Raw genomic sequence first — 10,333 nt, forward strand, 5'->3', positions numbered from 1 at the left:
TATTTGTTTACTATTTTTCGTTGTTCCACCTTCTTTATTGTTTCTTATTTTTTAAAACAATAATTCTACATTTTTAATTATATCTTACATATTATCAATAATAATTTATATTTTTTAATTATTTACAAATCAGAGTTTTACAAAGTATACACTAATCTAGTATCTGCTACGTATAAGAGGGATGTGAATGCTTTGTAACCATTATTACCCTCATTTACTGCCTATAAATACAAGAGATATATACATTGAATTCTACACTTATAAATGCGTTTATCTCACTTTCTTCTCTTTATCCTATATCAATCACATACATATATAAATATACATAATATATCTACATATATATTATATATATACACTTAATATTTATATTATATTATTATTATTACATAACAGTTCCACTTTATTTATTATTTTTTAAAAAAATACTATGATTTTACAATTTAATTATATTTTAAATATTATTTATATTATACTCATTTCGTCCCATAACAAAATATCTATTTTTCTATTTTAGTCTGTCCCATAACAAGTATCCATTTTTTCATTTTAATATGTGCCAATGACAAAGTATCCATTTCTGTTTTTTTATTAATAACTGTACTATCTACCTAACATTATAAATGCCCTTACAACTTACAATATATTACACAAATTTTATTACCTTTATATCACACATACTAATAATAAAGTTATTTTAGTCATTTTTACTTTATTCATATTATATCTCAATATAATACTAATATTTCTAAAATTACGTGCAAAAAGCAAATGGATATTTACTTATGAGACGAAGAGAGTATAATAATATATTTTTTAATTATTTACTAATCATATTGTTCTGTTTTATTTATTATTTTTTTCAGAAAAATAATTCTATATTTTAATTATATTTTAAATATTATTATATAATAATTATTTTTTATAATTTTAAACTTATTTATTAATTATATTTTACTTGACAGTGAAATGAAAAAAAGTAAAATTTAAAAAAAAAAAAATGCTCCTAATTCTAAAAGTTAGAAATATTTAAATAATAGTTTATATTATCGAGTATAATATTCCATAAAAAGAAAAATACTTAGTAGCTATTATTTATTAATCCATAAGCTAAATAGCACATTTTATAATTATATATAGAAAAATATATCCTAAGTTTAGCAAAATGTATTTTGATTTCCGAACAATAAAGTTTGATCCATACAACATGTATTTATAAAAAATAGCAAATATTATATTTTATTCGTCAGGTTAAGAAGTATATGTTTATCTATGGCGCGTTTAAGAAATAATAGTATTCGAATTATAGTAGGTAGTTAAAAGTAGTATAATGATAGTTTACTTTTATTTTTTTGTATTAAAGTAATGATGTGATGTAATTGGACATTCCAAAATAAAAATATGTATATTTTTTAACTTGACGGAGGGTGTATAACACAATATATGTCTTCTAACTTATGACGATTTGCCAATTATTTCAGGTTAATATGCTAATTTAGTAATATGTTATATACCATATAATAATTTGCTAATTATTTCAAATTATTTTGTCGAATGAACACCCTAACTGCCGACTTATTTTTTATTTAGCCCACTTTAACATTAAAATATTATTATTTATAATTTTCATACAATTAAAAAACAAACAAATATTCATCATTATTCGGCAAGTTTAATTTCCATGTCATAGTTGGTTTATATGTATCCTAATACCTACATATACCTTGTAGTAAGAATGACTACAAATTTTGAATTTGAATAATTGTATGATGTGATATAAATAGGTGTTGATGTGATGTTTTGAATGTAAAATTGATTTTTAGTATAATATAAAAAATGAAAAATAGGTGTTTGATTTGATATTTTTTGGGGGAAAAAATTGAATGAATAGTGTAAATCCAATCCAATCCCCCAAAATTGTTTTTGGGTGTTTGGTTTGATGTTTTTGCCACCTACATATACCTTGTAGTAAGAATGGCTACGTAAAATTACATTTGACCCTTCAAAGTATGATTTTGTAATGTTTTTATTTGTTTAAACTCGTAATTTCTACATAAAGTTATAATTGATTCATCATTTTTGTATTAGTGTTGTGGCCTTTTAATAATATGTATAGGGCATGACTATAAATGAATTTTGAAAGAAGCGAGAGGCACTATGGTTAAAAACCGTTGACCAATTTGGTATGAAAATCGGGTCATTTAATTTCAATGAATATATCTTAGTTTCATAATTGACCAATTGATGGTAATTTATTCTTTCACTAATTTTTCACTTATCTAATTTTGTTGGATTTTTTCTGCCTCACCAAAAATCAAGAATTTCACATGAAAAGGTGAGCACACTTTTGGTTTAGAATTTCACAAGATTATGTTGTTTTAGATTAGTTATTTTGAATTGTTTTATGAGATTATATTGAAAGTTGTTTAATTTGTTGATAAAAAACATTGTAATTTATTGATTAATGCTTGAATTATTGTAACTTTGGTGTTATGAAATGCAGATAAATTCTTCGAGAAAATGCTAATGTGATTGTGCAATTAGATCGTGACCTTGGATGGAAGAATTGAAGTATTTCTTCGAAAATCCGACAATTGTGTTGACCGATTGAGATTATGTAGATCCAAAGCCTTGTGGATGGTCAAACATTAGTTGTTCAGTAAATAAAAATTATGCTGTACAGATGTAAGATTATCTTTTGATTTTTTTTCTATCATATATCTTAGTTTTTACGATATGAAAAATATAATTCTTTTTAATATAGAAAATTACATATATCAATAATTCAACAAAATAGAATACAAATATAACAATTTTATAAAATAAAATGAAAATATTTTTTGTTGTGTGGCGTGGCGTACCACCAAGGACACTAGTATATATATACACATTGATGGCTACAATTAATATTCTAATTATTTTTTATTGTTTAATTATTTTATTTGCATATATTTTCTCAATTTATAATTCTATTTCTTAAGGGATAGTCCTTTTCTTACATTGTTATTTCGCAGAAGTAAAGAATATTTTTTTATATATTATTTTATAAAAAAATTTAAATTTCCAAATAATACCAAATATTAATTACAAAATTAAAATATCAATATATATAATAAATTACTTCTCTGTTCCACATAGTTTGTCTCTATGTTCGTCTATCCCATATAATTTGTTTCATTTTTTTCGAAATATAATTATACACTTAAATCACATTATAAATTTTATAATTTTTTAAATTTTAATTAAACTATTTAGTTATCTTAATCTTAATTTATAATTATTTTACTATATAATAATTATTTTTACTAATACAAATTTTAATTACTTACTAATTATACTTTACCTTATTCTCGTACGGTAATGCGTCCCTATTACGTGGGACATATGGAGTATTTTATAAATAATTAAAAAAAATTGACAAAAAAGTAAAATAACTAAAAAAATTGTAATTATACATATTTTTAAATTAATAAATAAGTAACTTAAATAATAAAAATTAAAAAAACACCCTTGAATGAAAGAGTCTTGCGAATACCGTAGGCCGAAACACCCTCACATATTAGAGGGTGACACCCGCAAACTGAAGAGGATGGCATTTTAGGCATCTTTTCCTCTTATACAAAGTGATATTGTTGAGTCAGCCCATGTTCCCTTGATAATATAATTCAAAAGATGATACCTGATCAAGAACATTCTAACGGATGACGTAGTTCCAAAATAAGGTCATCTAGAACAAAAAAAAAAAAAAAAAAAAAAAAATCATGGCCCTCCGCGAGACCCTCACCAACAAAAAAAAGATCAAATTATTCAAATTTTCTGGCAGAAATAGATAGACCAAGTCCAAGACGGTTCCAAACACATGAAGATAAAAAAAAAAAAAGAAACGAAAGGGCAAAAGTTAGGAGTAAAAATAATTATTTAGTAACATCTTTTGAATGAGAAATAACCACATTGACACATTCCATTGTTATTTTCTTCAACATTTTAGTTTAGTTTCAATGCAAGTTGTTCTTTTTTTTTTTTAATTCTAGTTCACAGTGTTTTTAAACACTTTGGGGTTCATACTTGGACAAGCTGTTAGTCTCATACTGAAGATTAGATGGCCTCTTGGCAAATTCCGACACAGGCCCTCACCCGGTGATGAGGATATTTTGCTCGACGTTCGGAAAGGTTATTTGGAATACTTGTCGGGACCATGTTGGTTTGGTCCTCCAGTTGACCATCGTTTAATTCGATGGCACACTATCGAATTTTGGGGAGGAGGACTTGGGGCCTCGCATCCTCTGTCATCCAAGTGTTGCTCAAATATTTGGATACGAGCTTTAAAAAAAATATATAATAATTGTTTTTTTCTTTTATAGTAAAATAATATTTCCTCTGTTATACGGAATTAGTCTCATTTTTTTTTTATCCACCCACTAAATTAATCTCATTTTATTAAAGTAATAATTATAAATATAATTTAACAAATTAAAAACTTAACTAGACTTACTTCTATAATTAATGGAGTATTGTCTATTAAATAAAATAATAGAAAAATCACAACCACTCAATTTCTTAGAAATCCAACCACATAATTTTTGTCCGTATATTAAACAAAATTATCTTCCTTCTTTCTTCTTCCTTCATTATCTTCTTCTACGTGATTTTTCTTGTTCCTACATTCTCGTTCTTCCTCTTTTCGTTTTTTAGATTTCTTGTTTTATTTATACCCATCATTGAATCCGGACATTTCTTTTGCGGATCGGAATCACTCACCGAAATGTATGAATCGATTTCACAGGTAAACATTGATTTATTCAAGCTATTGTCGAATCCAGTCATTCTTTTACTGTAGAGGTAATGATTGATTCCTTTATTCAATTTTTTACGTTTTTGTTGTTAATAAATTTAGCATTTTGGTGAATGATTTATTTTCATTCCTAATTTTATCCTAAATTTGTGAGAGTTTTCATTTGAGTAATTTTAAGGACTGGACCAACTCAACAATAGTATGATATTGTCCGCTTTGGGTTGAGGTCGCACGGATTTGTTTTTGAATTTTTTCCAAAAGGTTTCATACTAGTGAAGTTTATGTGAGACTTATATAAAGTGCAGATTTTTCTTCAAATTTTCAAATGTGGGACTTGAGTTTGCATCCCAACAATCATCCATTCAAACCAAGGACCAACAAACGGTCTCCACTCCAATGATATTCCATTGATCTATACACCTTGGGCCGCCTTAGCCATACCGTAGATTCCAATCACGAGGTCAACGAGCGAAAGGGCTTCCCACTACCACAACCATTGCCAAATATCATCCAATCCACTTCACCAACGAACCCAGTTCTTATACCACTATAAGGACTGAACCAACTCAACAGTAGTGTGATATTGTCCGCTTTGGGCTAAACCCGCACGGATTTATTTTCTGATTTCCTCCAAAAGACCTCATACTAGTGGAGTTTATGTGGAACTTATATAAGATGTAGATTTTTCTTCAAATCTTCCAATGTGGGACTTAGGTTTGCACCCCAGCAATAATTATTTTTTATATCGGTCCTCTAACTGTAGCCCATGTCATCTTTGAAGAAGAAATCAATCTTTCTGGCAAGTGTTAGCTCACCAAGTTCATACGACGGGACTGAGAGCAGGTTGGCTTGTTACCACGTAATTCCAGATTCATTAAGCCCTGATTCTCCAAAATTAGAAACAACTACTTCTCCTGTAATTGAGCATACTGCATGTTCTGAGAGTGAAAATTGTGTATAGCGTCCTCTGGCTGTAGTTGAGAAGTCTACTGGTATGAAAACTAACAATTGAAAAATAGATCTAGATTAGGCCAATGATTCTGGAGTTGAAACGAAATTTGTAGTAGATAGTTTGCAGATGGTGTATTTTCCTAATTTGTTTAACGACCTCGACGATAAATACTGGTTCAAATTTTACTAATTGCCTATTCATTCTTAGAACTTTAACACTTTTGTTAGTAATATTTTATAGATTGAAAAATATTATTTTGAATTGTAGGTAGTGAGGTATGGTTACAAGTTTTGTTGAATTTCAGTTTTATGTTTAATCTTTTTCTTAAACATTATTCATTGTAATATTCTACATAGGAACATAATGGATGTACCCTTAATATTTGATTAGTCTCGATCGAAAGAACTAATATAGACATGACAACAAAGGGTACAATGCGTAAGTATGACTAGAAAAATACTCTTTCCGTCCATTAAAACTAGTCCACTTAGGTTCGGCACGAAAATTAAGAAAAATAAGTATTTTATTAAAAAAGTAATAGGTAGTTGGGGGTATTTTGAAAATTTAGTTAAAAATTAAAATAAATGAAGAAAGAATGTAATAAAGTTGGTGGTATTTGTTGTAAATAAGTGTTTAATAAAGAGTAAATAATTAAATATTGATTTAATTAAAATTTTCAAAATTAGTAATGAGATAATTTAGCGGACGGACTAAAAAGGAAATTGAGAATGGAGTATTTTTAAAGAGCTAGTGTAGATTTGGTGCTTTCAATTTAATATTCTTGCTTTATTCATAGGTTATATATATTCCGAAGTCATTTATTTTTTATGTAGATTACTTTACCATAGTAATTGTAAATTTTTTGAATTATTTCGGTATTTCCATATTGCATGTACGTCATTCAACTCCTTTTTTACCTTGTTTATTTTGTTTTCAATACGCGGAAACCTTGTAATACGATTGTGACTCTACTTTTATTTTAATGCGTAGTTTTGCAAGGGTGATGTGGGATCAGAGACTTGGTAAAACAATCGAGTTTGGTTATGTTTCTTTTCACAACCAAAAAATATTGTTCGTGTACTCTATTCTTATTATATATTCTGATTTTGATATGACTCATGACAAATTTGTTTATTTCAATATAAATATAGAATGCACAGACAACGATAAATAAATTCAATGATGAGACTATTTTGTAAACTTTTCTCAATATTTAAACATATTGTAGCAATAACGCAGGAAAATGGTTGTGAAACCGACAACTATGATATAAATGGGCATCCACTATATTATAACGGGTTATTTATAGTGTATGAAAATTAAAACTATCCTCATTTTGAATAGATAAGTAGACATTTTTATAAATTGTCCACCATCATGCCCTTAAACAAAGAAAATATGGTTTAAGCATTTTCTAAATTATGCATAGTGTAAAAACGGCCTATACAAAATGAGGGCATAAAAAAATGCTAAAAAAAACAGGCCATACAAGATGTAGGCATCAAATACTCAAAAATAGATCATACTAAAAAAATAGTTCATACAACATACATAGAGCCTATAACATTGCGAAAGAAAATAACATAAACATATGGTGCATCAAGTTTCTGCGTAATGCACAAAGCACTTGTCAACAACCCAACATAATCTTGATTACCTAATTCATTTAGGTAATCAAGACAGACCGTTATTAATTTAAGTGTTACATTTAAGTTGATAGGCAGTTTATTCTTTTTCATTAGTCCCTGTTTGTTCATGTGTGGAATCTTGCACTTGTTTTGTCCTCTGGCCTTCATAATCTCAACCACCAAACAACTCTGTAGGGAAGAAATACATTGTTCAACATCTAAATTATTAATCCTTCAAATGACAACCGCACAACAATAACCAAGTCATCCATGGAGTAGCACCCTATTTGAATACTTTGAATTGCACGAAACCACCCCAAATCGTTAACATTAAGATCGGGTGAATTTGAATGTTGGTTAATCAAGTGAATATTGAAACCATCACTACTAGTTGGTTGCCTAAAATCAACATCATCATTGCGAATGTGTGATTTTTCATTGTTTTATTGAATGTAAATTGTTCGATGTAAACAAGAAGGCCACTACTTTTTCTTTATTGTTGGAATCACATGAAATATTAATTTAAACATAGTAAGTAAACATCAAACTTAAAGCTTCAAGATGTACACGTAAGGTTTAAGGATAAAAATATAATTTGAGGCATTAAATTTGTAACTTGGTTGATTAGGCAAGCTTTAACTGCATCTCTAGTAACATAATCAATCACCTTAGTCTCTAAAGTCGCAGCAAACCTATTTTTGCTAGATCTTTCGCCGGAACTATATGTGTAAATGGAAATATTCTTATCTTTCTATAAAAAATAACTGGTACATCAACATCAAAGATAGGCCAAGTAACTGCACACGTAAACACCACTCTTGTGATAAACTTCTTACTTTGGTATGATCGATATGGGTCGGCCTTATCTGGTGTTACATAGATTGTTTTTTTACTTTTTACTATGAGTAAGATAAAAACTACTTTTTATCAATATGAACTATATTCGCCACTATTTTAAATTTCAATACCTTACGTCTTGGTTTCCAAATAATCATTTTTAGAGCAAATGAAAGCCGCAATTGCTTATTGAGAGCTATAAGAGTAGGTCTTATTGCACTAGTATGCAATCTAATCAAATTAAATTTAATCCATCGCTAAACTATTGACTTTGAACAATTTATCTTATTGGCAAGCTTTCGTATCGTGTCATGTTTACGTAGAACAATACTTTCAATCAAGATAAGGTTAAGCCGGTTTTTTTTTTTTTTTCCATCTCTCTAGGTTTTGAATGTTTTTTCACTAAAGATATCGCCTCAGCTTTGCTTTCTTACTTATTTGCTTCATTTCATAAACGAGGGACTGTTCGAGGACAAACCGCATATCGATTAATTGTCTCAGAAAGCATATCTAATTTCGGTTTTCCATTATTACAATGTTGTAGCAGAAATTGCATGATAGCATTTTTAGTTGACATTGTAACACCTTTCTTATTTCCTATTAACAAGTTGATTTCGATCTCGAGTAGCAACTTTCAAAACTGTAGAACAATAAGGATTAGAAGTGAATCTAGGTAGGAGTTATGATTTCTCGACTATGCTATTACTTACTCCGTGTTTTTGTACTATCTATTGTATTTTGTCATGGGTGGGTTGATTGCACCTGTTTCTGCTCTTTCCATTCGCTATATTTTGAGGTTGATGTTGTTTGTATTTTGAGAAGAATGGATGAAAATTTGGATTATTATATTTTGTGGTAGAATGTTGGTTCTATTTGTTGATAGTTGTTACTATTAATCACAACTCTTCTCAACACCTTCTATTCTATTTGGAAGAGGATCACATGCTGAGATTGTATTTAATTTCAGTGGTACTGACTTAGTATAAAATATATATTTATCTTTATATTAGATTTTCATAATTAGATATTAAATGAAATTAAAGGATTATATTAGTCTTAGCAACGGTGAATTATACATTTCAACGTAATATCCATGTCGATTCTATTTTGAGGGTGACCATGTGCCGTTGCTTTTTAAATGGATTGTATTTAGACAATGTATTGGAAATTGAGTTATGGAGAAAAGATTGACAAAACTATGTTACGGGAGTTTTAGTGAGAAATTTTTAGAAAAAAAAATTTGTAAAGAATTTTTTATTTAAACAGTAAATTAAAATTTAATAATAAAATTGACGTTGTTACTTATAAGAAAAAAAATAGTAAATATTTATTTTAATATATAGATTAAAAAGTATTTATATTTTTTAGTTATTTTTTAGCCAATAATAAATTAATCAAAATAATATTTTGTTATGCAATTAATTATTTAATTTAGTAATTTTGAATTTGCGGGCAAAAAAGAGACTGAACTAATCTTGAGGGAATGAGTGAATATAAAAAGGTAGTGTACTGTTTTTGTTAAAGAAAAAAAAAAAGTTTAGACATAGATTTAAATAATTCAAAAAATTAATAGTATTTTGATTATTATTTGTTAACAAAAATAATAATATATGTATTATACGTGAGAATAACTTAGCGTGAATCGGAGACGGCCGATTTTCATTATATAATTTTTGTGGTAACTATAGCAATATAAATAATACTAATAGTAAAATTTACTCAATATTAAATATTCCTCCGGTCTTATTTGATTATTATTATTTTTTTGACATGATTATAAAAAAAGTATATTAGAAAACCAATTATTTTAAATTTAATTGTTTTGATAGTTGTAATAGAGTGATATATTTTTAATATTTAGTATTTTATGGATAAAATAGATATAAAATTTTAACATAATTTTTTTTATATATTTTTCCAAATTATTCGTGTAAGTATTATAATAATAATAAAAATTTAAATTATTTGTAATAAATTATTATTGTAATTATTTAAAATATAAAATAAAAATTTTTGTATTTGATTAAAGTTTTTAAAATCTTTTCTACTATTTACAATTTTTTTAAATAATATCAAATCAAACTTCTTTTTTTTTTTATTTTATATTAAAAAATCAATTATATA

Source organism: Andrographis paniculata, unplaced genomic scaffold (genome assembly GCF_009805555.1).
Source record: "Andrographis paniculata isolate CXL003 unplaced genomic scaffold, ASM980555v1 Contig83END, whole genome shotgun sequence".
NCBI lineage: Eukaryota > Viridiplantae > Streptophyta > Magnoliopsida > Lamiales > Acanthaceae > Andrographis > Andrographis paniculata.